General features: G+C 41.1%; 1 protein-coding gene; it reads left to right on the forward strand.

Moving 5' to 3' along the window:
- Positions 1 to 4912, forward strand: part of ZNF274 (zinc finger protein 274) — a 53739-nt gene that overhangs the window by 31299 nt on the left and 17528 nt on the right.

The following is a 4912-nucleotide window of genomic DNA, read 5'->3' on the forward strand; positions in this document are numbered from 1 at the left end:
AATAAAAAAGTGGAAACAGCCAGAATCACCCTGAAAAAGAACAGGAATGAGGTAAGCTCTACTAAATAGTAAAACATATTACAAAGCATCTATAATTTTAAAATTATAATATTGGCACATGAATATGTACAGAAAAAGAAAACCCAAAAATACTCAAATGCATGTGGAAATTCAGTGTATGATAAAAGGGGTACCTCAAAGCAGTGAGGAAAATGTAAACTGCTTAGCTAGTATTAACTATAGAGCCATATGACAAAAGATAAATGGAAGTCATTCCTTATACCATACACTAGAATAAATCCTAAGAATTCATACACTACCATACTATACTATGAAAGTACTAGAAGAAACATGGGTAAATTGCCCCATAACTTGAAAATATTGGGGCGCCTGGGTGGCTTAGTCGGTTAAGCGTCCGACTTTCGCTTGGGTCATGATCTCACGGTTCGTGGGTTCGAGCCCCACGTTGGGCTCTGTGCTGACTGCCAGTTCAGAGCCTGGAGCCTGTTTCAGTCTGTGACTCCCTCTCTCTCTGACCCTCCCCTGCTCACGCTGTCTCTCTCTCTCTCCTAAAAATAAATAAAAAAACATTTAAAAAAAAAAAAAAGAAAATATTTCCTATCCATTAATCAAAATCCAGAAGCAATAAAACAGGGTGCCTCAGGGGAGCAGTCAGAGTACAACTCTTGACCTCAGCTCACGTCCTGATCTCGCAGTTCATGGGTTCAAGCCCTGAATCAGGCTCTGCACTGGTGGTGCAGGGCCTGCTTGGGATTCTCTCTCCCTCTCTATCTCTGCCTCTCCCCCACTTGTGCACACGCTCTCTCGCTCTGGCTGTCACAGTAAATAAACTTTAAAAAAATTTTTAAGAAGATTACAAACTAAAAAATTACAATCTGTAATATAAGCTACAGGTTAACATTGCTAATCAAGAACTTAAGCTAGAGTAAAAAACTAACAACCCTATAGAAAAATGGGCAAAATATGAACAGTTCACAGAACAAGAAATGAAATGGCTCTTAAACATATTAAATGATGCTTATAATTAGAGAAATTTTACTCATAATTAGAGAAATGTCAATTAGAACTACACTGAAATACTGTTTCTTACCTAACAGATTCACAAAGAGTCAGAGTTTGATGTCACACCCAAGTAACGAGTCTGTATGCCCTCCCATACCTATTGTTGGTAGAACAGAAAAAGGTACAACCCCAAAGGAGGAACTGGGCAAAAGTCCATAACCAATCCCACTTCTGTTGCAAATATACACTGGCAAAAATACAAAATTACCCAGGCACAGGAATACCCATTGCAGCACTATTTTTAATAACAAAAAGCTGGACACAGCTTACATGTCATCAATAGGGGTCTGGTGGAAGGAACTGCCATCCTGCCACACACAGTAGTGCCCACAGCAGCTGCCAGAGAGTGGTTTCCCCAGCTAAATGCTTAGGTGGGAACAACAGAGCACATCACAGGACTATGTGTGCTATACAATCTTTACCTAAGGAAGAAGATGGAATACACATGCAGAATGGTGTGTGTGTGTGTGTGTGTGTAATCAAAAACTTATATGAATGGTTACCAATGGAGGAAGGCAGGAATAGAGGGAAGAGCAGACAGAGAGGCTAGGCTTCTCCGAGTGTGTATGTTGTTTTTGTAGTTTGCAGTGTGGAGCCATAAAAGTGTTTTTGCATTATAAATTAGGTTTAAGACATCTCTAAAAATTGAAAGTATTCAGTGAAAAGCTTACTACATTGAGAATTATTTCTAGTAACTTTAAAACACGTAATCTTGCTGTGGAGATATAGCCTTAGGACAAAAAGGAGAGAAATCTTGAATTGTCAACAATAATATTGAAGATAATTTGAAACATAAACCAAGTAATTCTGCTGATGTAATTAGGAACCAAAATTTCAGCATCAATAAAAAAAATTAAAGCCCTCTACTTCTAAATTTGAATTATCAGCATAAATCCAAAACATGTTTTTCCTTAAAAATGTATATCTCACCTTTGTTCACTAAACAGGTTTATAACAATAACCACCCTAGTAGTAATGGTACTCTTAGTGCCCAGATCTCTAAAACACATTTCCCACTAAAAACAACCAGGATTCTTCAGAGAAGTGGCTAATTCCAGGGCTGGGGCAGGAAATTTACAGAATGAGCCTTGCAACATCTTCTCTGATTAGAAAGCAAAGAAGTTATAAAAAGCTACTGAGATCACGTCAAAAGGACACAGGAGCCAGCTTGAGGGAGCTGCTCATGGTCAACATTTGGACAGCTGGAGCATCAAATTATTCACTGTAATAGATTAAAACACACAGAATATGTTAAAAATCATGTATATAAAACATACTCACTGGCTACCTTTGGAAAATGCTAGCACATATTTTCTCAAAGCAAAAGCAAAGAATGAAGCATTTACCTTGCTTTTCTTGAACAAATTCTACCTCCTTAGAGTAACCAAAACGTTTAGTAAGGGCAAATTTTTCCTTATGGAATAATGCAGAAGATGCAGCAAAAAGATGCAAAAGAAATGATGTAATTACTTTGTAACTCCTAATAAAATAATGGGTAATAAAATAGATATAAGCAACAATCAATGACTGCGAAAACCACTCTGAGAAAAACGCTGGACAATTATGTAATAAATGGATTAGGCTGTCAACCCTTGATCAAAATAAACATCACAGAAGTGCACCAGACATCATGCACTTTCTGATATGATCTCAAGAAAACACATGTACCACTTATGAAGGATTGTCACGCATAACTAACTTGAATCTAATTAAGCATCAAGATCCAACTACCAGTTTAAAAAGGAAAAAAAGGGAACAAGAAACAAGAAAGGACACCATAAGGATATTATCACCATAATCCAGAATGTAGTAAATCCCATGGGGAAAGTTTACCTAGTTTCAACAGATGGAAGTAAAAGGAAAAAGCACATAGGGGGGAAAATCCCTAAATTAGAAGACTGAAGCACACATTAACCAAATGCAAAGTCTGAATCTTGTTCAGATCCTAATTTAAATAAACAAAATGTAAAAAAAAAAATGGACACAAGTGCGGTTAACAATGGATATTTGATATTAAGGAATTATTGCTAATACTTTAGGTGTGTTATGACTACAGTTATGTATTCAGAAGTCATCTTTTTCCCCCAATATATATATTTTATCCAATAGGTGTTGGCCACCTTATGTACTGATTTTTAAACAGTCTTGAGACATAATTTACACACTCACTTAAACTGTACAATTCAATGACTTTTTACTGTTTTACAACCATCACTACAATCAACTTTAGAACATTTTCATCACTCCCAAAAGAAATGGATTATCGATTTAGCAGTCACTCACACCTTCCCTCAAACTTCCCCAGTCCTAGGCAACCATTAATTTACTTTATGGATTTTCCTATTCTGCCAAAAATCATTATGTTTTGCAGATAATCTTAGGTATTTATAAGTAAAATGATATGGAATTTGCTTCAAAACAATCCAGTGGTGGCTGGGAGCAAGTGGGGATAAACTTAAAAAAACAAGAACGAGGTGAGTAAATGCATGGAGGGAAGCATGGGTCTTCATCACACTATTCACCTTACTCTTGTATGGTTACAGTTTTCCATAATAAAAACAAACAAGGTTGTTTATGGTATCATAAGGAAAAGTCCCAAGATGGGCACAGGCAGTATTAGTTAATTCGGGGACTCTGGTTCTTTCCATCTCAGCCATGAGGCATGAGGTGCTCTGCCATTCTCAGCATGTCGACTTTGCCTTTGGGCTGGCCTCCCCAAGGCGCTGGCATGGCAGTACTGTTCCACACATTATATGCAGACAACGCTGTTCAGAGACTAAATAAAGGGTGACACACTATTGTCTATGTCCATTACTGAGGGGAACTTCCCAAGAAGCCCCCAGCAGACCTGTCATTGGTCCTTGGCCAGAAGGCTTTTGTCTAATTCAGTAACACAGCAAGAGGCGCTAACCCACTCCAAGACTCTCCCTTTGGAGGTTAAGATTCCAGACTTCCGGGAAGAAACTACAAATTGCAGGGTCATGTTAACAAATATGAAATACTCAAGTAAGACGGTGATGGCTGTTGGGTAAAGCAAGAAACGAGGTTATCTCCAGAAGAGTCCAAGCAAGGAAGCCTGGTCACAGGAGCACCCCAGACACCAAGGAACAATTCAGGAGCTTCCGAGGTTCAGGCAGAGCCAAAGTGGCTCCCGCCAGCAGGCCGGCCTGGGAAGGTTCCCGAGGCGGGTCAGCACGTGGAGGGTCTCCGCGAGGTGAGACTGCATACACAACAACGGGCAGACCATACGTAACAGAACAGACCCACAACCTCTCCAGCTACAGGCCCCCACATTCTGGACTTGGCCACTAACCGCCAGCTTACCTATTTTTACTTACTTTTGGTCCCTGACCCACTTAGGGGAAAGCCAAATATACGCCCTAAGCCATCCCAGACAGGATGACCCGCTTAGTTACCCCGTCTCCAACTTCCACACTCGCCAAAGTGCATCCAAGGCGCACCCGAGGCCTCTCCTGCTTGTCGCTGAAAAGCTTTCCCTGCCTGCCTTCAAGCCTCCGCCAAAGGCACAAGACGGTGGCGGACTCCCTCGCTTTAGCGGGTTCTAGTCCCTTTCAAGGCGTCTTCATTCACTTCCACAGCAGGTCGAGGCGCTGGCTGGAAAGACCGACGAGGAAAAAATGCGGCCGAGCGCAGTTCAGACAGGAACCCCGCCCTCGAGGTTGATCGCAGACGACCGCCATTCTGGCGTCGCGGCCTCGGCTGCCGGCTGAGGAGAGTCAGAGTGCCGTCCGTTAACCCGGGCCGAGCGGAAAAGCACACCAAGGAGCACAGCTCAACAGAAACCACGCTCCAAAACACATCAGGAGCC

This window comes from Crocuta crocuta, unplaced genomic scaffold (genome assembly GCF_008692635.1).
Source record: "Crocuta crocuta isolate KB4526 unplaced genomic scaffold, BGI_CrCroc_1.0 scaffold375, whole genome shotgun sequence".
Taxonomy (NCBI): Eukaryota; Metazoa; Chordata; class Mammalia; order Carnivora; family Hyaenidae; genus Crocuta; species Crocuta crocuta.